A 23838-nucleotide genomic window follows, 5' to 3' on the forward strand; every position below is an offset into this window, starting at 1 on the left:
AACTGCCACGTTATCTTCTTAAGATATGGACCCAAACTTATTACATGTTGTCAGAAGTGGAGGCCACGAGGCTTCTGAAGCTGTGTAGCTTTCTTCTGCCTTGGGCCAGCTGAGTGCTGTGGGCAAGAAGGGCCCTACCGGAAGGCCTGTGGCCTGGCCTCGATTTAGCAGCAGAACCACCAGCTTCGACAGCACAGGGGTAACTATGGAGCTGTTACAACCCCCATCCAGCTTGCAAATGTCTGGGAATGTTGCAGAAAACTGGAGAAAATTCAAGCAAAGATTTGAACTCTATTTGGCAGCCACAGGGGCTGAAGGGAAACCTGATAAAGTAAAATCATCAATACTGCTTCATGTGGTGGGGGAGGAAGCATTAGAGATTTACAATAACTTCCAGTTTGCGGAAGGGGAAAATGTGAAGTTCAGTGCAGTAATGTTAAAATTTGAGGAGTGCTGTATACCCAAAAAGAATGAGACCTTTGAAAGGCATAATGTTTTTACGTGCATACAGAAAATGGATGGAAGCACTGAGCAATATGCTATGGAGCTCAAAACTCTGAGCAAGACCTGTGCCTTTGGGAGCTTAACAGACTCTCTGCTCAGAGACAGGATTATTTATGTTATTAGGGAGAATGCAATACGAGGAAGGCTATTGCATGAAGAAGATCTCACACTTGAAAAAACTCTCAAGATATGTAGGGCAGCAGAGGTAGTGAGGGCCCAAGCAAAAGAACTGAGGCCAGCTGAAGACACTGTTCATGCATTAAGCAAGCGACAACAGGGCCAGCAAAAGCTAAATGGGAGAGTGCAGCAGCCACCTAACAAAGCTCCTGGGAGGGTTGAGCGAAGCTTGCAGAAACTGGCAGGCAGCATGGGCAAAAACAGTGTGTTGCATTTGGGAAGGTCTGTTATAACTGTGGCAAGCACAACCCCTTTGCAAAATATTGCAGGTCACAAGTACTAAAACCACAAGTACATGCTGTTGAGCAGGAGAAGCAGTTTTTTGTGTGGATGTCATGGAATCAGACAAAGAGAATGGGAAGGACTGGAATCTGCCAGTGGAAGTACGAGGAACAATGGTGTCCTTTAAGCTAGACACAGGTGCTCAGGTTAATGTGTTGCCTGAAGAAGATTATGAAAGACTCCAAGTAAGGCCAAAAATATATCCCACAGGTATTCAACTAACTGGGCATTCTGGAGTAAAGATAGCAGGAAAGGGGCACTGTACTGCCAGCATCAGATACAAAGACACTGTGCATAACTTGGCATTTATTATAGTTCCTAAACAGGCGACTCCAATTCTAGGTTTGGCAGCATGTGAGAAGCTGAACCTGGTTGAACAGGTACTGGCCATACAAACCAACGGGGAAAAAGAGTATGAGACACTGCTTTTGCATTATCAAGATATATTTGAAGGACTTGGCTGTTTACCAGGTGAACATACCATCCAAATAAATCAGTTTCCCCAGCGATCCATCCCTGCAGAAGAGTGCCTTTTGCACTCTGTGACAAACTCAGAGAGGAGCTCTCAAGGATGGAGGCTTTAAAGGTCACAGAGAAAACTGAGGAACCCACAGAATGGGTGAGCTCTCTAGTCATTGTAGAGAAACCTCATGGCAAGTTATGGGTATGTCTTGATCCCAGAAGCTTCAACAAGGCTATCGAGAGAGCATTTCAAACTTCCCACTAGGGAGGAAATCATGGCACGATTTGTGAATGCCTGTTTTTTCAGTAAACTTGATGCGTCCTCTGGCTTTTGGCAGTTAAAACTCACAGAGGAGAGCTCCAAACTCTGCACATTTAATACCCCCTTTGGCAGATAGCGTTTTCTGTGGCTCCCATTTGGTGTGGCTTCAGCATCTGAAGTGCACCATAGAACTATACGCATGATATATGAGCACATTGATGGAGTGGACACCTCAATGGATGATATCGTTGTGTGGGGTTCTACCAAAGCTGAACATGATCTGAGGCTTTGGAAGGTCTTAGATGCAACAAGAGCAGCAAATCTGAAATTAAACAAAGAAAAATGTGTATTTGGGATGACTGAGCTGACATTTTTGGGAGATGTGATCTCTACTTAGGGGGTAAAACCTGACAAGAGAAAGGTTGAGGCCATTGAAATGATTCCACGGCCCCAGTCCAAGAAAGATGTACAACAATTCCTAGGGATGGTTAATAACCTTGGGAAATTTATACCAAGTTTGTCATCTTAAGCAATACCCCTCCGAGCACTTCTTGAAAACAAACATGAGTGGTTCTGGGATGCACCACAGGAGGAAGCATGGACCATCTTGAAACAGGAACTTATCAAAGCCCCAGTGTTAAAATTCTATGACCCTGGCAAGCCACTCAAGATTTCTTCTGATGCCTCACAGTCAGGGCTGGGTACAGTGATTATGCAGGACCATGGTAGTTGCTGGCAACCAGTGGCATATGCATCCAAGGCATTGACAGCAGGAGAAACCAGGTATGCCCAGATCAAAGAAGAGCTGTTGGGCATCCTGTTTGCTTGCCAGAGATTTCACCAGTTTATCTATGGACAGAAAGTGCAAGTAGAAACTGACCATAAACCTCTGATAGCGTTGTTTGAGAAGCCATTAAATGACTGCACTTTGAGAATCCAAAGGATGATGCTCAAACTACAAAAAAATTACTGTGATTTACACACCAGGAAAATTGCTGTTCACAGCGGATGCTCTGTCCAGGGCCGTACAACCTTCAGTACACCCAAAGCATATTTCTGACACAGAGGTGCAGGCATACGTAGATCTGATAGTACAGTCACTTCCCATATCTGATAGAAAATTCCAGCAAATCAAAGTGGAAGCAGAGAACGATGAGGCCATGGGTCTCCTAAAAAAGCGTATACTTGAAGGGTGGCCACAGGACCGCTGCAGCTGTGATCCAAGCCTATGGGAGTACTGGAACTGCAGGCATGACCTCTCAGTAATAGATGGGGTGATCTTCAAATGCAGCAAGGTAGTGATTCCAAGGATCCTCCAGCACGAAATGCTCATAAAGATCCATGAAGGTCATCTAGGAGTTGAAAAATGTAAGAAGAGGGCATAGGAGGTCATGTATTGGCCACAGATCAACCAAGAACCAAGATATTACTAACACAGTAGCAAGTTGCTTCACTTGTTTAAAATTCCAGCCATCCCAGCAGGCAAAGCCTCTGTATCCACACCCTGTCCCACTGAGGGCATACGCGAAGGTAGGCACCGACCTCTTCACTTGGAATTCACGAACATACTTGATTGTTACTGATTATTACTCTCTGTATCCAGAGATCTGCAATCTGAATGGTACAAGCAGTGCGTCAGTGATAGCCAGCCTGAAGGCAGTAGTTTGCAAGGCACAGAATTCCATGTGAACTGTTTAGTGACAATGAGCCTCAGTTTTCCAGTTCAGAGTTTAAGCAGTTTGCAAAGGACTGGGACTTCCATCACAGTACATCCAGTCCCCATTACCCCCAATCCAGTGATCTTGTGGAAAGGTCCATCCAAACTGTTAAAAACCTGATGAAAAAGGCAGCTGACAGCGGAGGGGATTTATATAAAGCACTACTGGCTTACCGCAGTACACCACTGGACAATGGCTGGTCCCCTGCACAGTTACTCATGGGAAGAAGAATATGCTCTACACTACCCATAACTGAGGAATTACTTACAAGGCATGACCATATAGATGTACAAAGAAAGAAAGAAGTTCTGAAGCAACTGTAAAAACATCATTTTGGCAAAAGAGCTCCCTGGTCTGCAACCAGGTGACAAAGTGTGCATGAGAAATTAGAGCTCCAGTATCTGGGATCAGAGGGGCATTGTCCAGCAGCTAGTGCATTCACGATCATATTTAATTCAGACAGATCAAGGAGAGACTTTTTGGCATAATTGACAGGATCTCCAGGTACTCCCCCCAAATTATACAGCTGCTCCAGCAGGTGAGAACAGAGCAGACCATACATCAGCAACACTTGCATGGTTACAGGAACAGGATGAAAAAGGGGTTGTTCATCAGCATGACATTATGGAAGACAAAGTGAAGGAAAGTGAGATGTCCCAGCAGTCAGGAAGGGTGGTGAAAGCTCCACAGAGACTTACAGAAACTTGCTGAGCAGCCTGGTATAGAGCAGGGAAGTGAGTGGTAAAGACTCACTCTAGAGTGATGTGCTAGTAACCTCTCCTCTACAGAATTTAGTTCAGAGTTGACTGTTGGTGTTTGTTACTGTTGGTTGAGAAAAAAGGAGATGCAGTGATTGCCGTAATTTAGAGACATTTCCTTACAAGAAACATTGGGATGGGAATTTAGAGATGATCCCTGGAGGGTGGGGTGAGGGGGTGCAGCCTGGACTGGCTGGGAGAGCTTCAGCAAAGAACTGCTTGTTGTTACAAACCTATTTAATAAAAACCACCATGTTATCTTCTTAAGATATGGACCCAAACTTATTACATCCAGCTTCTTGGGCAGTGCCCGGGACCCCTGTGCTCCAGCAGGGCCGCCCACTGACACTTGCCATGGGTCTCCATTTTCTTTCCCCTGTCCAGTGCTCTGAGCACCTGTGCAGTTGCAGGCAGCCACTATTTAATGCATTGTGAGAAATTTTAAAGGTAGCTCAATCCAGACACCAATGAGTGCTCAAAGCTGCTGCTGCTGTGGTTGCCTTCTGCCCAGCCTATGGATGGAGGAGGGGGCTTTGCCCAGGCCCCCCTCAATACTAGAGTTGGCCCTGTTGTTCTTTTGTCACAATTCCATCCAAGGAGAGCACCGTTACCGTTTTTCCTGCTATACATTTGATGCAATCACACATGAATGATATTGAAATACTTTTTTCTAAGTGAGCTGCTATTTACCTTGCCTTCTGATGGGAACAAAATCCCTCTGCTGCACCAAGCTACCAGCAAAACACCACCATGTGACCTGATTTCTTTCTCATGATCACTAATTACACTTCAGTTTTCAATAGGCTGAGTGCCCTTCAATTCATAACAACATAAGGATGCCAGGAAAGGCTGTTCAGAATGCCAGATTATATCCAGTCATGATCCATTAATAGGTCAAAAAGATGTGGCTTCCTTCTGTGTCGTTTAATTGCATGCCCCAGCTTAAAGCTCTATGTTCCTGTGTTCTTCCTTGCAAACAAAAACAAAACAAAACTCATGTTAAAACAACAGCACAGAGAGTAATACAGAATCTATGTCTATTTATTTCCTTTCTCACATATGTAATGGTTCTGTATATAGACAGAATAACATTTCATGTTCCCTTTTCCCCAAGCCCCACTTCTATTCCCAGAGGTATCTGGCTGACCACTGTTGGAAACAGGATGTAGGGCTAGATGGTCTGATCAAGCAGTGGTCTTCGCATGTGGTCTTCGCATGGACAGCCATCTGTCAGGGATGCTCTGACTTGGATTCCTGCATTGAGCAGGGGGTTGGACCCGATGGCCTTGTAGGCCCCTTCCGACCCTACTATTCTGTGATTCTATGTCCTGAATGGGCAGTTGGGGGCACCTTTGGAGGATACTTTTATATTTCCTTTGTGGAGGGAAAAGAGGAGAGAACACTGCAGATTTATTGTATCTTTGAAACAATCTCTTCATGTATACATGGACAAGTAGAGCAGGAATGATAAGAGGGCAGAGAAACACAAGCAGGCATTGCTAGTTAAAAAGCAGCACCAGTCTAGCACCCCATAATTCCAATCAGCTCTTTAGCAGACAACTTCACTTATTCACAGCTCTCCTCATCAGGGCTGGCCCAAGATATTTTGTTTGCTGAGGCGAAGAACACGATAGTGTCCTCTCCCATTCCCATGTACAAAAGCTGACTGGACTGTTTGTTCAACTGTGGGGATGGAACAGCATCCTGCACTGCACCTAAAGGCAGAAGGTTAGCTAAGTGGGTACAGTGCAGTCCACTGAGCACACTGCTCTCCCCTTCAACATTTTGCTGCCACCTCCCACCATCTGCCGCCTGAAGTGATTGCTTCACTCTGCCTAATGGTAGAACCGGCCCTGCTCGTCATGCACACTGCCACTCAAGCTGGACAAATCACTTATAGTGTCATATACCCTTAAAATGCATCCGAGGTGGCTGACAGTCTAAATAGGCTGAGCTTGTCTGCTGTCCATAACGTTCGTTGTCCATCCCTGTGAACTACCGGTCCATGCCAAACCCTAGAGAGAAAGCATGGCTCACACAACACTATTCAAATTCTCAAAGTTTCTTTGGCATCATACCCCTTCTTGACAGATCAGGTGCATTGACATAGTCTTTACGCATAACACTTCATGTTGTCCAGTTTCCTCCAAAGAAATAGGGCAATGAAGCCAAAACAAATTAACAAAAATCAAATCAAACACAAGAACACAAAATCACACTACCTTTAAAGTAAAAAGTATATCAAAATTTGGGGTTTCTTCCCAAAACAAGTATGAAAAACTGATTTCCAAGATCTATTGGTATATGAATTTTAGGTTCCTTAGGTTTCAAGACTTAGAGTTACAAGCTCTAGCCTCCATTTACATGCTTACATTAGGTATAGAAAGGAGCATTTGTACAATACATTTCCTGTGAGTACCACATCTTATCTGCATTTCCCATAAATATAGTTTTAGTAATGGTGGTATTTCCACAGACTGATTGGTAAATGTGGGTTTCCACTTTTAACATTGCATAATTTGACTAAAGTCTGTGATGCATAACAGTCAAGTAAGGCCTTCACTTATTAAAAACAAGCAAACCTGTTCCTTAACTGATGGCTTACAGGTTAACAAACACAAACGTTGTGTTTCTAAGACAATAGAAATCTCACATCTGATGCAATGATTTAGTTAAACCTTAGGAAACACGGAAAGTATAGTCAGGGAACTGTTTGTTGCACATCCTGAACAGATTATAGTGTGTGTGTTTTTTTACAAATTAGGCTACAGTAAGCTAAATCGGATTGTCTGAAGAAAGCTGGCAAGTATGAGATTAGTTTTCCCCTGTACTGTGATATTCTGGGGCTTATTGCTGAACAGCAGCTCACAAGTTCATTGCACAGTAGGGGGTACCAATGCAGGGATATGGCCATTGTTGGTGTCTTCATGTTACCACCATCCCCTTCAGAAGTTACCCTCCATGTGTTCCAAGAATATGTGGAAGGGGAGGAGGGTGGCCACTTATGCATCACAAAAGAGAGGAAATTCATCACTAAAAAAGAGAACGGTTTGCATCAGATTTGCATATATTAGTTAGGTGCATTGACATCGTTTCTATGTACAACACTTTCTGTTGTGCAGTTTCCTCCAATGAAATGAGGGTAATGATTTATATGTATAGAAGCAAATTTAGAAATAATTACTATAATTTAATTAGGAATACATCTCAGCATAGTAGAGAAGAGTGACTAGAGGAGCTGCTAGCAGTCTGCTATCCAGGTGATAAATGTTGATGGGCACCTTCAAGGCCCCTGCTGCTCTCCCTCCTGATTGTACTTTGACTTTAAACCAGACTTGGACTGGCCAGACCTTCAAGTACTCCTTCAGACTATCCTCTGACAGCTCTTCAAATAGAGGATTGTCCTCTGGAAATTAGGACACACAGCCACTCTAAGGGGGAGGAGAAGCATGCATGCTAGCCCCACCCACCATGTCCCCACTCCTTGGCTCCACCCCAGACCTGTGTCACATTGACTGGGTAGACACAACAACCCATACTCAAGATTTGTTAACCACAGACAACCCACAGTTCACAACCTGACAACAAACCATGGGTTCTCTTTGTAGGTTGTTCATGGTTAACATACCATAGTTTGTTAGCATGGCTGGGTTCACACAACACAACAACTCACATTTCAACCCATGATTCAACAACAACCCTTGAGTATGGGTTGTCGTGCTGGGTAAACCCAGTCACTGAGTGGAAGGTTGGCTGAATGTGCATATGCTCCACCTTGCAATGGGGAACTCTGTGATGGGGAAGCCTGCACGAGCAGAGTTTATGATCACATGGAAGAACCTATGCGTCTTCAGCTTAATGCCCTTCTTCAGACATTCCACCCACTCATGGAGCTAAAGTGGCAGTGATGGGGATGGGAGCAACATATGCATGCTGTCCCTCCACTTCTCCACTTGTTCTCAGAATGCATGGAGAATAACTTCTGGAGGGGATTAATGGGATGTCTCAGATCTCAGTTCTACAGATCTCAGTGCTGTAGAATCAAAGTGCCAGGCAAAGGTACCTGTACAGCATGAGCAGGTGTATTGGATGGACTAGAGTCCTGCCCAGCCCCCTTACATGCCTTTCTATGGCTTTCGGGCTGCGCAAGTGCCATTGCACGGCTACCAAGGGACAGGGCTGGCCCTACCATTATGCAGACGGATGCACCTGGACCAGGTGGTGGAGTGGGAGGAGTGGTGAATTGTGCTATTCCCCCCTGCTGGGGGGGGTCTAGTGCTGCTGCCCTGTCACCTTCAACAGGTGCTCTAGAGAGCCCTGCCAGCTGCTCTCTGCCATGGTATTTGCCACAGCAAGAGAGCAGCTGGCAGGGCTCTGTGGCACAGCAGCCAGGCAGCCCATTACACACCCCTTGGTTCCCCTTGCAGGAGGTGTGGATCTCGTGAGAGCTTGACTGGGCCCCATGAGAGTTCGGGTGAACTCTCATGAGAGCCTCACAGCCAGGACAATGCGTGAGATGGTGGGAGGAAGAGGAGGAGGAGGCAGTGGCAGCCAGCTGCTCTCTTGCTGTGTGTTCTTGCCTCAGGCTGAGAGATTCCTCAGACCAGGGCTGACCTTGGATTAATAAGACCGTGGCTCCAGAAAAAAAGGAAAAACACACACATTGTGTGTAGTTCCTGCAACATGTATTCTTTATTTTCTTTATTTATGTTAGGCATTTTCCCCCTGTTCATCAGCTGAAAAGACTCCCAGAGTGGCTTACGGACGTTCAAGTAACAAACAAGACAGTCTCTGCCCACAGGCTTACAATCTAAAGACAGAACACAACAGGAAAAAGGGATGGGGAAATATATCATCTTTTGCTGTGGAAGTCCTAGAGAAAACTCTAATGGCCCGCTCTTTAATTCATATCTCAACCCTTTTTCTAACAGGCTTAAATAGCAGATGATTCTCATAACAACCCTGTGCGGTAGGTTATGCTGAAGGACAGTGACTTACCCGAGGACACATAGTGAGCTTCACAACAGAGTGGAGATTTGAATTTGGAATTCCCACATCCAAGCCACTGAGCAAAGGGCTGGATGAGCTTGATCTCATCTGATCTCGGAAGATAAGCAGGGTCAGCCCTGGTTTGTATTTGGATGGGAGACCGCTTGGGAATCAGGCTTCCTGCATTGGGCAGGGGGTTGGACTCGATGGTCTTGTAGGCCCCTTCCAACCCTATGATTCTATGAACTCTATGTACAGCCTTTGCCAAACTGGTACCTTCCAGATGTTTCGGACAACAACTCCCATCATCCCAAACCATTGGCCATGCTGGCTGGGGATGATGTCCAAAACATCTGGAGGGTGCCAGGTTGGGGAAAGCTGCCTACACCATGCTGGCCATCCAAATCTGTTTTGCTTCCAGGCCTTCCATGGTTCTTTTCCCCACACGTTACATAGCAGTTAATGGCTGACTTTATACAAAGAAGCACTTACATTGCAAATATGTCTGTATACACCCAGGGTGGGCAACTTCCCCCCCCACCCCCGTGGGCTGCAATTCTGCTATTGCCACACTGCCAAAAGTTGGTGGCACGACAACAGCAAAAATATTGGCAGTTTGCCACTGAATTTCGGCAGCGAGCCATGATGGAGGCTTAAAAGAGCCAAACGTAGCTTGTTTTCTAGCTAAATGTGTTGCTTTTGAGCTTCTGTCATGCATGCAGCCTGCAGATGACATATTGCCCAGTCCTGGTGTACACCATTTATAGCAGTTGCTATGTATCAGTGTTTGTTATCTGTGCACTAGGCTTTAACATGGTACCATTTTATCTTTGTACCATGTAGATGAGCACAGAATGCAGAATAACACTTTACCGGAGAATTCCCACAGTAAAAAGCTTGAGAACATCTAGTTTGGAGAACATGCGAATAGGAATTGAAGCAAATTATATGCATTAAAGATGGATTTCATTTCCTGCTGGTTCATACACACACACAATTACAGTGACAAGAAAGTCACCACTAAAGAGGATATTATTAAATTAAGAAACATGTTAACCATATAATGAGATTTTCCAGTAAGGAAATTAGCTTCCTCTAACATTCACAAAGCAACATGCCCAGTTAGGGGGGAGATTAGGATGATTCATATAATATAATAAGGATTTGATCAGACTCTATGCATTTGGCTTCTACTGTTGTTTTGGGTTTTTTCTTAATCCATTAATGGCAAGCAAGTCTATAAAGCCACTCCATCCTGAGGCTCAAGAGACAATATTACTCAACAGAAATATTATTTAGGGGCTATGACAATATTGTTTTGTAATGACATTTTTAAGGAAAAGTACACACAAAGTAATGCTGAAATTTGGCAATAGAATCCCAAAGGTAACACCCCGCACAGCCTGCAACACTTTATTCAAGGTGCTGTTGGTTCTACGAACAGCCTGTTTGGCAAGATTCGTGCCTGATGCTCCCAGGCAGCCTTCTCTGACCTTTGTATCCGCCAGATTGTTGGGCTACAACTCCCATCATCCCCAGCCACTCTGGGGAAGGCTGCTCTAAGGGAATCTTCTTTAACTGGTCACCTGCTGGGTTGGAAGCCTGGAAGAGGGGCAAAGGATCTGAGGAGGAAGAAAGGGAGAAGATATTTTGCTAATCTCACATTGCTATGCGTTTTAATGTGGGTCACTGTGAGGAGGTCAACATTTTAAATGTCAGAATCAGGGAATGAAGAGAACAGGGAGATCAATTTATTGAAAGATGATTTTTATTGATTGGGTTTTGGCATGAGTATTATGACAATAATAACCAGTGGAGGCTGGTGGCTCTGATTTCAGTGGGACTGTAGGTCTATTCTGGGTTTTGGTCAGAACCAGCCAGAACTCTAAAGGAGCTGAACCCTATCCTCAGAACAGGTTTAGCACCCTGAATAGCTCCTTTAGAGATCTGGCGGGTTCTGACTGAAACCGAGAGTGGAGCACAGCCCCACCAAAATCGGAGCCACCAGCCTGATATTAATTCATATCTATTGTTCATACCAGTGGTGGGCAACTTCTATTGCCCCCTGACTCCACTTATCCAAGCAATAAGGCAGCAGCTGTAAAAGGGGCCATTTGGCTTTAAAGTAGCCCCCTGTTGCTGCTGCTGCTTTTGCACCATCAAAATTCAGTTGCAAAGCAAATTCATTTTAAATGGGTCTTTTCCCCCCTGCTGCCGCACTGCCAAATTTTGGCAGCAGGGCAGTGGCAGGACAAGTGCGGGCCTTAAAAAAGGCCAGGGGAATGGCCTGCATGTTGTCCACCACTGGTTTACACCAAAGGGATTCCCCTCTTTCTTTCATTGATGTGCATTAAGTTATTATTTTAAAAGTCAGTTTATGAGTCACGCTATAGCTGAAACTCTCAGGGCAACATACATAACAAAAACAAATACAATAAAACCCATGATAAAACACAGTAAAAGAATTTAAAGGAATTCAAATGCAGTTAATTTAATAAGGTTAGAAACAATCCGTGGTCATGTGGGCTTCATTATTACTTAATTACCTTGTGTACCTTTGGGGTTTTCACTGGTGGTGACAACTTTAAGGTGCTCATATTTGCATGGGTAATTTGGCTAATATATCATCTGAATTGGACCGAAGGCCTTCACCATTGTGGGCAGTGATGGGCTGGCCCTACCATTAGGTAGAGTGAGGCAGCTACCTTAGGCAGCTGGTTTTTAATGTTTTTAAAGGACAGCAATTTGTTAGCTATTTATTACTGTATTTTACTGCCAGAGATGGGGAGAGGATGCTTGTGGAATTTTCTGCTTCAGGTCACTCGGGTGCCAAAATAACTTGGCTGGCCTTGGGTGGTATGCACCTTGACTTCTGTGGGGGAGCGGGGAGACAATTTGCTGCTCTGCTCTGCTTCAGACAGCAAAATGTCTTGGGCCACCCTTTGCAGCCACATAACCAAAAAAGGAGGAGAAGGGATCCATCACACATGTCTTTTAGAATATCTGATGATGCTAAACTGCAAAAACCAGGAAGGATTAAATACTAAGCTTGCCTAATTGCCAAACTCAGGAAATCATTCAGGAACAGATGAAGAAAGACCCAAAGTAAGTTGGTTTAGAGATATTAACATGAGAAAAACTGCACCCAGTTTTGTGACCGGATTTCTTTTGCATAGGGATGTTACGAGCCCAGTTGAGTGCTGTCCACTTCAGAAGAAACAGAGAAGGAATGGAAGGAAAAGGGGAAATTCTTCTGTAGGCAGCATTGTGGTAGCAGACATGTAGTCTTCATATTTACATACAGGGGAAAGCATTGTTGGAGGCCATGAAAAAGTTGGTGTTGGCTTGTTTTGTATAGTTTTGTTTACTCTCCTCTAAGCCTCAGCTTTGTTATATGTGAAGAAAGGATGCTGGTGTTTATTTGTGCATGTCTGTTCTCATAGATGATTCATCAAGGCCATCTGGGCACTCATGGACACGTGCCAGGAGTAAAAGAATACTGCTCCCAGACATCACATGACAGAGATTTGCCATGACAAAATGGCAGAAATGCATCGCTTAGCCCAATAGGAGACAATTCGGCCACAGTCTTCAGAGATGATTATCAGAGACTTGACCACTCTCCCTTTAAGGTACCAATGCCTATGTAAAGTAAATTGAAAACCATTTGTTTCAACAAACAAATAATGTTTTGTTTTAAAAAAAATGCATAGGGTGGATGATAGAATCATAGAATAGTAGGGTTGGAAGGGGCCTACAAGGCCATTGAGTCCAACCCCCTGCTCAATGCAGGAATCCAAGTCAGAGCATCCCTGACAGATGGCTGTCCAGCCTCGTCTTGAACGCCTCCAGTGTGGGAGAGCCCAACACCTCCCTAGGTAATCGGTTCCATTGTCGTATTGCTCTAACAGTCAGGAAGTTTTTCCTGATGTTCAGCCGGAATCTGGCTTTCTGTAACTTGAGCCCATGATTCCGTGTCCTGCACTCTGGGATGATCAAGAAGAGATCCTGGCCTTCCTCTCTGGGACAACCTTTCAAGTACTTGAAGACAAATCCCCTACTTTTCAGTGCTGTTTTTTTCTTCTGCAACTTTGTATAGATGCAAATTTAGAAATAATTATTGTAATTTAAACTGAAGTACAGTACATCTCACCAAAGTCTGGAAGACTTTGACCAAGTGAGCTCTGTGCCTGCCTGTCCAGGTGTTAACAGCTGATGAGCAACAGTTCTTATGGTTCATTATTTTTAAATGGGACTTGAACAGAGATGTAAAATTTCTGGAAATTCTGAGGCCATGGGGAAAAATTGGTTGGGGGTGGGGGAGAAAAATCGGAAATTTTGGAAAAATGGAAAAATAAGCAGTACTAATATTTTTAGCGCTGTTTACAGATCTAAAGTCACTTTGTTGTGTTAAGGCAGCCTTCCCCAACCTGGTGCCCTCCAGATATTTTGGACTTCAGCTCCCATCAGCCTCAGGCAGCATGGCCAATGGTCAGGAATGCTGGGCACTGGAGTCCAAAACATCCGGAGGTCACCAGGTTGGGAGAATTCCTTTAGGAACATAAAGCAGCCTTTCTGTTCCTAAAGTTATTTTATGTATGAATAACTTGGTTTGCTCGTATATTACCAGTATATTTTAAAAAATTTAAAATTAAACTCAGTAAATTTGTAATTATTGTCTGAATAGATTAGAACTACATTAAATGACTGCTACAGCATCAGAAACACAGGACTCTATAGAATAAAACCCACACTGTCAAGAATGCATATTTACCATCAAGAATGCACAATGGTGACTCTACTCACATGTTTGGAAACTGAGCATAAATATCTATCAGTAAAATATACTTTAGATCAATAATTTTAATAAAGGAATGAAAGAACTAACTATGCTGTGAATCTTATAGAGAGGATTAAAAAAATATTTTTCCCCATGGCTTCATTATTTCCAGACATTTTACATCTCTAGTCTTTCTATAAAATGTTCTTATTACATCATTTTTAGAAATCATTTTGAGTGGAGTAAAGGCTGAGTAACAATATATATATATACTTTGTCTTAAATTCAAGAATAAAACATTCCATAATCCAAAGCTGTTCAGTTTTTCCAGAAAAAAAGAAAAACGGTCCGGGGGGGGGGGGGGACCCCTGAAGAAAATGTGTTTTTTCCCTGAATTTTTCCACTTTTTTCCAGGCCTTCATATCTCTAGAATTGAACAGGACAGCCTTTCAAATAGAGGGCGGTCCTCTAGCAGCCCATCAAATAGAGGGCTGTCCTCTGTAAAAGAAGATACCTAGCCACCCTAGGAGGAGGAGACTTTTGCTGATTCAGCCTTGCCCTTGTACCCCCACACCCAATGTTCCAGACGGTTCCCCAATTCTCTGGAACAGATCTTCAGGAGGCTGCAAAGGGAATGGCAAAAGGTGCCTTCCCCCTTCCACCAGTGAGAGTTCTACTCACAGGACACTGGTAGGTGGAAACTCAGCATCCAGGCCAATATCTTTTAAAAGGAGTTTGGCCAGATCATTAGGAGAGCTATAAGCTGGTTTTCAGCACAGACATATAGAGCTGACACTGAGCAATGCTGCTCTTGGACAAACGCAAGAACTCTTGTTATTGGCAATGGGGTGCCGGGTAGCCTTGGTGCTCACTGCTTATAGGGCTCCATCTGCAAGCGAGGGTGCCTATTAGGCAACCATCGATACTACTCTTTAGGATATTAAAATAAAACAGGAAACCTCTCCGCGATAGGAAAAAATACATTATGCATATGATAATACCTATCGCACTGTGTTAAAGATGGTGGCATGAATAATACATCACCATTGCCTTGAGTCAGATCCATTTTTTTTGCCACCTGTCTTGTAAGCGGAGATCAATCCCCTTTTGGCAAATCAGTCAAGGCATGCCCCAACCCCATTTTAGTGTCTCTGCAATAATCCCCCCAAAGGACAAGAGCGCTATATCCTGTCTGCAGGTAATAAATGCAAAAAAGAAAAGTAAAGAGAGTCGAGACCTTGCTATGGGAGTGCTATCTTGTTTGCCCCTCTTCTCTCTCTCTCTTTCAGTTCCATACTCTTATTATTAAGATACATGCACATCAAGGCTTTCTTTGGAGGCAGGCTGAGCAATATAGGCCAGTTTTGTTTTCTCTTTCCTTTCATTCCAGTTTTGTACTGAAATTCTGACCAGGGATCATAAGGACAAACTGCACACTATGCCAAACACACCCATCAAAAAGTGTGCCCAAGTGGGACACCGCTACCCTGCAGGAAAAGCAGCCACGCAGGGGACCAGCCCCGCTTTTTAAGGCTGCAATCCAATGCACACTTAATTGGCAGTAAGACCCAATGGACACAGGAAACTTACTCCTGAGTAAATGTGCATAGGATCATGCTCTAAAATAAGCTTGCATGTGTGCTCCTAGGGTGGCCACGTGCCCTCTTTTGCAGAGGACAGTCCTCTATTTGAAGGGCTGCCAGAGGACTGTCCTCTATTTTGAAGGTGTCCTCTATTTGGAGGGCTGTCCAGTCCAAGTTTAGTTCAAAGATAAAGAACCATTAGAAGGAAGAGCGAGGCCTTGAAGTTGCCCATCAACAGCACCTGGACATCAGACTGAGCAAGACACACAGGTCACTTGGTCACAGTCTTCCACACCATGGCAAAAGGTAAATATTTCTCTTGAAATTATACTAATTACTTCTAAAAGTGCAAGTATATATATACATTAACATATTCAAATCACTGCTCTCTTTTGTCCTATTTTTGGTAATGCATTTCCTCCTTTGGGGGGGGGCAATTCCTAAGTGGCCACCTCCTTCTCAAGGGAGGGGAAGCCCTTAGCTTCCAATAAATCAATCAGAAATTATGGAAGTTGGTGTGTAGCAAAGAGGCTGAATGCAGCAGGAGGCAAAACGCAATGGACACTCCAAGCTACATACCTGAATCCTAGATACGCAAGCCCAAATCTACACTCCTGTATGCACCTCTCCTGGCTGTAAGCAATAAGGGAGATCTAGAAGGGGTGGGAATAGGATTATTTGTATGAGCAAGGCTTTTAATGGCAAACAATAATGTGATCAGAGAGCTGGGCCTATGTGAAGTGTCTGTTACTGTACAAAGTTACTGTACAAAGGACAGAACATTATGGTCTATGAGTAAATCGTCATTTCTAGTGTGCTGCTATGCTTGACCATGCTGTAAGGATGGTGCTGTTTACTGAGTGTTAGACTGACACCAGGGAGACTTGGGTTCAAATCCCCATGAAGCTCACTGGATGGCTTTGGAGGAGCTATTGTCTCTTCTCTTGGCTTAATTCAGTCTTCCCCAACCTGGTGCCCTCAAGATGTGTTGGACTGCAATTCCTAGCGTTCCTGACCATTACGCTATGCTGGCTAGGGAGTCTGGGAGTTGTAGTCTTTGTGGAAAGCTGGATTCATCTATCACACAGGGATGTTGGGATTCTGGGAATTGTAGTCCAACACACCTAGAATGTACCAGGTTGGGGAAAGGTGGATTAAAAGATCACACAGGGATGATGGGAGGATAAACATCTATAAGGCAATGTATGTCAGCTTGAGCTACTTGGAGAAAAGTGGGATACAAATATGACTGTGATACAAAAATAGCTCCCTTCATTGTACAGTTAGCTTCTACCTCGGATCGCCTGAATCATTTTAGACTGAAGTCAGGAATCTGTGTTAACATCTCAGGAAAACAAGGTTTCCTTGTATGAAGCATTTTGAAGAACCTTCTGCCAAGAATGAAATCCTGCCACGTGCTATTCTATTGCATGCATCTCTCTTAAAAATCACTCTGCAGCTCTGTCAGCATTTGAATTGTAAATTAGATTTATCCGGCTCCAGCTGAGTGGGGGGGGGGAATCAATACACATTTGATTAATGGGCTTTGACATCAGGAAGCTGCCAGGCATCATCAGGGCTGATACCTGGTGGGGATTGTGAGGAGGTGTGGTGATACTAATGGCACAGGGAAGGAGCGCAGAATGGAAATGGGGGAAACTGCATCTTTGGGTATGGTATCATGTGAAACCTCTGTCTGTAGGGTTTAAATAAACAAACAAATAAATAAAACCAGTAAGGGCGCAATCCTATCAAGATAGGCGGCCGCCTCCAAAATCGGAGGCAACCGCCTATCCTAAGCAGGGCAGGAGAAGCACGGAGGGGATCATGCCCTCTGTGCTTCCCCTGCCCTGCCCTGTTTTGTTTTTGTTTTTTTGTCTAGCCGCAGAAGCACGGAGCGGGGAAGGAACTGCTGTATGACACATTGGATGTGTCATACACGCAGCTACGCTCTCCCCACCCCGGAACACCCCCAGCCATGCCCCTTTTCGGCCCCTCTGTGTTCCTCTTGCGAGCGTAGAGGACGGGGCTGTTCCATACTGCATCCGAGGCAGCGCAGAAGTGGGGGGAAGTCGGTTCCCGGAAAACAGCATATCCTATGGCTGTCTAGCTGCTGTCTAGCAGGCATAGGATTACTCCCTCCATCATCACTCAATAATGCAATCACGTGATGAGCATGTGCATGTGAACTGGACTCAATGAGGCAACACTTTTCAAAGTAAATAAGTGATTTTTAAAACAACAACAATTTACTCCTGAAAAGTTAAAATGTTTGTGAACATTCCATGACCAAGAAATCACGCAAGGTGCAATCCTATGCACACTTACCTGGGAGGAAACACCACTGAATTCAGTGGGACACTTCTGAGTGGACATGCATAGAATTGTGCTGACAGCCAATAAAAGGAAGACTTGTAAACCAGAAGATTAACAACCACCCTGTGTTGTACCTCAAGATTTGTCTCTCCCCACTTTTTCCTGCCAAACTGACAAACTATTATATTTAGGCAAATCTGTGTACTCTATACTTGACAGCTCTTTCATATCTGTATAAACATAGGAGGTTTCCTAAAATGGCATCACCACTGTATGCATGTGTGGGATTGGCAGCGGGGGTTGGGGGGAGGGAGAGAGAAAAGGAAGAAAACAGTATTTGATTAAGATATCTATTGACCCATTTTTGAGATGTTGTTAGTTTTTTGGAGTTCAGTGGAAATCCTAAAAGACTGTGATCCATGCTAAGACAAAGAAGATCATATAGTATCTCTAATTTCTCTAGTGCTCCTTTACACAGTTTTTATCCTGCTGTTGAGATTGGCTACTCACGGAAGATGACGTCGTGAACCTCCAGGGTGTCTCCTGCACTAGATAACCTTTATTCTGTTTTTAAATAGATCAGAGATAATGAGCTATCAAATTACTCTGCCTGAGTTCCTTCCTTGAAAAAGGAAAAGCCGCAAGAAGAGGAGCACGATCGATGAAACATATGAAAGACTCAGATGAGGGGGGAAAGGAAGCACGTGCAAAGGGAGTCTGTTGTGATCCTACATTTAAAGCAGAAGCAGAAAGCCCTGTTTTAAATGCAGGATGTTAGGCTGGTGTCTGGTCTCCATCACTGATAAGTCACTGTCCCTGTTTTTGCCTTTTGGGGATGTCTTGTCATATGTTTTGTTAGCGTGAGTGGCTAAAGTTGTTGTTTTCTTCAGGATTTAGTTCCCTTCCCCAGATCTCAAGAAGTTAAATTGATGCATCTGACTTCTAGTGCAGATGGAGGTAAATGTGGGTGTATGTACACTATCCAGCACATAGATTGCTGCTTCTCCCACTAAAACTGTTGGACTATATTTGAACTGCTGATAAAATCATAGGGCAAACAGCCTCTTGGTTTTAAAGCTGTGTAGGACAGGTCACTGTAAAGTATTGCAGAAAAGGGTAGCGCCTGTAATGATGTGAAAGGTCAGGCAGAGGCAAGTATCCTTGTTCTGAGAATAGGGGTGTTACAAGCATGCCCGCATTTATTTAATCTGTGAAATGTTGGAATGGGGGTGTCAAACCTCTTTCACCTCAAGGGCCAAATTCAGTTTCAGAGAAGCTCTCAGGGACCACATTCCAGTGGTGGCCGGGACAAAAGGGAAAGGGACAAAATTATCAGAATATTTTATCTTGAAGCTCTTATTGCCCAGTTAACTAAGCATTAGGAGAGTCATTAGGGAATCCCAGAGGGCCAGATAGGAGCCGGATGAGGCGCAGGTTGAGCTGTGTGGGGAATGTTATCTGAATGTAATTCAGGATTGCATAGCTGTTGATACTCCCCATCCTAAGCACATATATGCAAACATTTTAAAGACTGGGCTGAACATCTCCTTGTCTAAGTTCAAAATATTTTATCATAAATTTGTCTTTTAAGCATTCCTTATTGCAGGGGATTTCCTGAATGTTGTTATATCTTCAGTGTTTTCTCTCTTTCCTGGAAAGATAGGCTCTACAGATGTCCTGCTTCACATTTGACATCTGAGAACTCAAAATGCTAAATGTGAGATGGGAAATGTTGGAAGTCTCACGGTTCAGCTGGCAGCTAGAGATGCTTGCGTGTTTAATAGAAGAGCTGGAAATTCTGCTTTGGAAGAGAAGGTTCGGGGGGGGGGGGCTGGCTGTGCTGTCTACATCATCTGTGGCCTTCATAAGATAATGATGCTGGCAATAAATCTGCCCTGGTGAAAGTCTAGCCAAAGTTTTTTGTTACATGCCTCTAAACAGATTGGGAAGACATGAGTGTGATCCTGCTTGACTGGAGTTTTCCACAAAATTGAATCGCCCGGCTGTTCTGTTCAGAAATAGAATTTGAAAACTATACACTGCTGAGATTTGTGCAAAACACTTAAAAACAAAACAGTTTTTAAAAAACCCTGCAGACTTCCTGTGGATCTGATGGTGCTTCCTGCCCTGTGTTGAAAAAAACAGGGCAGGAGGCATCTACATTGGCTTGGCTTGGTCTTGATGGCACTGGTGGCAGCATCACAGCTAACAAGGAATCTATACGGGTTGGAGACCAGGACTCGTCCCATCTCCAGGGGCACATACTTCCTATTTGGATGGTTCAGCACTGCATGCTGATAGAGGCCCTGGAGGCAACAAATCTTCAAGCACTCTATACCCAGAGACACATATCCTTCCCCATTCCTTCACAATAGGACTTCCAGTACACAGACACACAGAGAGACACACACACACAGTACTAAGGTGTGCCTTTGTGAGCTAGAGATCCCTCAACAGGCAGATTGCATGCACACACACACACACACACACACAGAGAGATTAGTATTAATGAAACGCAAGAGGTACAGACTTCTGGGTAATTATTTTTGTCTGTGTTTTCAGCCCAAAGAGGTTTTCAATATTGCAGGAAAGCTGCACTTTTCAGAATGGATCTTTTAAAATCTTTGGGTGATGCAATATGGCCCTGGAATTCTTCAGAATATATTCACTCCATTATTGCCCATTAATAAACTCACTCTCTTCCAGAATTTATGTACTCTATTTTACATTCGAGGCATATTAACGTACACATGGAGATTTCTGCCTGTCAGGGCTTTCCTATTCTGACATGCATTTGTTTCCATTCGGGGATCTGCTTCCCCTATTGAAGAGAATGAAGGAGCAGCTCCGTATGAGCAAAGAAGCCTATGCAGAATTAGTACCCAAATGATGGGCAAAAGTCAGAGGGCCCATAATGAAATTCTTAAACCCCAACCCACTTTTCCCCAGCTTTAGCAAATTATACACCCCTCTGAAACAGTAGTAAAGGGGGCCAGAGAGCAGATGCCCCCTCTCTGTAATTTGGCCACTGTGCAAAACTCTGGATCTTTGTGGCTGTATATGTATTTTTGTGGTATACTTATTCTTAAAGTTAAGGGTTAACAAGCATCTCTGAATTTCTTGAGTACTCTAGCTCATCTTTTTAGCACTTGGTTTCTCATTAGCTTGTCGCTTGTGATAGGTAATTATTGTAACCTTCAACAATGTGTAATTAGTAATTACCAGGCAATAGTGTATTTTGCATATTTGCCCAGTACATTATGCCCATTTATATAATACACATTATTAAATCCTACTGTTAGTTTGGATAGGGAATATGTAGTCTGAATTATACAGAAAGGCCAATATTGGCTCAGTATCTTTTTCTTATTAGAAAAATGTTAAACATGCAATTTTCTGAGCAAAAGATCTGTAATTAGGCTTTATATTTTCTTATAAAACAACAGAGGTCTCTGTCAAAAGCTCAAACGTCTCATATAGGCAATGGGAAGGCATCCATTTAATATTATGTGCTTCTTAAGGTAACATTTTAGCTCATTTCCCCCCATTTAACATTGTCTGATGACATCAAATTACCGTAAGAGTCAACCCTTTCATTTGAAATCTATGCCTCTGTAATTATCTGTAATCAATGTAAATAAAGATGACACTATAAAACACTGAAGACGTTTCTGAATTTATTAAGCAAGTCAAGAATAAGCCGAAATTACTCAACTTTCCAGCTTTGAGACTTTTTTTTCCTACTGAATATAAAATACTGTTGGATTTCAGAAAACACATGTCAACTGCCAGCCAAAACATCATTTATAACTTTCAATAATCTGAATGCATTTTTTTAATTAAATGAATGACTTCATAATGTTAAATGATAGAAAACCTAAACTCTAGTCCAAACTGTGGCCCAAGGCCTATGTAATATCCTTGCAAAGACAGCCAGGGATGCTGAAGAGTCAGGCTTTAAGCCAGGATGCTTCATCATCATCATCATCATCATCATTATTGCTGCTGCTGCTGCTACAATTAGGCTTAGCTGTAGTGAGGTGTGAGGACCAAGGGCTAAGCCAAAGGTTCCAGAGGAAACAGATGGTTTTAAGGGGGGATTTGAAGGAAGTAAGAGAAATAGCATCACCCCAGATTTCTGGGAGGCAGTTCCAGCTGTAAGGGATAGGAAGGAAGGAAGGAAGGAAGGAAGGAAGGAAGGAAGGAAGGAAGGGCAGAGTCATGTGATGGAGAAGGACAGCTCAGGATGTTGCAGCTGGTGGAGAGAGGGTCATGGGCAAGGATATGTCTGGATATAACAGTAGGGAGATTTGTGTCCTGGCTAGGGTTGGGCCCTGGAGGATGCAAACAGTCAATCTGACACTCGAGTGGGTAGGAGGAAGATACGTACATCTGCCAAGGCAAGGGTCATTTTCGGTCAGCAGATATGCTGGGTAAGCAAGAGCACAGCAAGGCAGAGACTAATAGCACTTTGGATAGTGGTCTGCAGGAGCTGCTGGAGTGGGGGGTACTTCAGGAGCCGTTTTCCAGCAAGGCACTAGCAGCAACTGAGGGTTTAAGTAGGCTGGTCAGCTCAGGTCTCTCAGAAGCTCCATCTCCCACTCAGGTCTCTCAGAAGCTCCATTTCCCACTGAGTACTGACTGCAGCCTTAAAGGCATCATGCTAATTTCTGTAGCCTTAAGCTCCTACATGGCTGGGGGACCAGAAGAAACTTTAGGACAGCCATTCTTGGAGGCCAAGGCTGATGGGAGGGACAAGTCCTCAGATCAGGGGGATGTTTTGGGGTTCCTGAGGATCCTCCCTGGAATGAGGTGACCAGTGTCTCACTGGGCTCAGAGTCATCCAGACCCAGGGCCATGACAATTAGTGGGGCATATTTATGGGTGATTATTGACGGTAAGGACAAGGCATTTGTGCTAGATCTGGGAGCAGGCAGGAAGCCAGTAAAGGAATTGAAGGAGGAGTGTCATGTAGTCAGAGCACTGAGAAAAGGGAATTATTTTGGCAGCAGAGTTCTGGACAGAGGTGAAGGGGCTGAGGTGAGATAAGGGAAGATGGGAGAAGAGAACATGGCAGCAACCAAGTTAACTCAGTTCTAGGCAAACTCGCAGTGAGAGAGGCGGCTGCAGTACTTAGTAGGTCTGCTTCACTATGGAGGTACTCAGCTGAATTTCAGCATTTGTCAACACAATTTCCATTGCTCCTGGGATGTACGCTTGGAGCTGTCCCAGGTCCTGCCCTGCCTGACCCAGGTTTTGCTATCCAGCCATCTGCTACTAGAGCCATGACGCAGGTCATGTCTGCTCTGGGCCTTGTTCAGTTGCTCACAGGCTCACAGTTGTGGAAGGGCAGGATATATGCTAACAACAACAACAACAATAATGTGAACCACATCCCCAAGCTCACCTCAAGGAAACACAAGATAGAAACAGAGGTTTGACCAAGGATAGGTACCAGAAAACAGCGTTCCAAATAAACAGGAATAGTATGAATTCCTTGTTTTCCTTAAACCACAAGGAGACCTGCCTCTATCTTCATATAGATTATAACAGCTTCAAATTAAACCGACAACCTAGTTGCTACCAAACATACTTTATAATCTCTGCTAATTCTGCTTCACTCTCATTTATAACAATCAAGGGAGACAATTTATCAGCCTGAAGGAGACAGCATCAACTCACATGAAATAGATACTAGGAGATCCATAAATCAATATTAATCATCTTGGGTCTGGCCACACTCTACTAAAGTGCTTTGTTGATGTATACCCTCTGGTATGCATAATTTGACTTTACAGTGTGATAAAGTGGAGGAAGAAGTGAAGAATCTGGACTGCATTTCAATGGAGTGGATGAGAGGACAAGGAGCTCATAGGGATACCTAGTGGCACAGTAACTTTAACTTATATCATCACCATTTAAGACCATATGAGTAATATGTAGCACTAGTGTAATATCATCAATATTCTCTCTCTCTCTCTCTCTCTCTCTCACACACACACACACA

General features: G+C 43.9%; 1 protein-coding gene across 1 annotated transcript in view; it reads right to left on the reverse strand.

Annotated features, from left to right (window-relative positions):
• The window catches only part of JAKMIP3 (Janus kinase and microtubule interacting protein 3), a 127615-nt gene that overhangs the window by 82141 nt on the left and 21636 nt on the right, over positions 1 to 23838 (reverse strand). The window contains exon 2 of the mRNA XM_084841937.1: positions 4854 to 5132. The gene's annotated coding sequence lies outside the window, so the exon portion shown is untranslated. The remainder of the gene's footprint in view (positions 1 to 4853; positions 5133 to 23838) is intronic.

This window comes from Heloderma suspectum, chromosome 3 (assembly GCF_057233095.1).
Source record: "Heloderma suspectum isolate Gila_16-S chromosome 3, 16-S_ref, whole genome shotgun sequence".
Lineage (NCBI taxonomy): Eukaryota > Metazoa > Chordata > Lepidosauria > Squamata > Helodermatidae > Heloderma > Heloderma suspectum.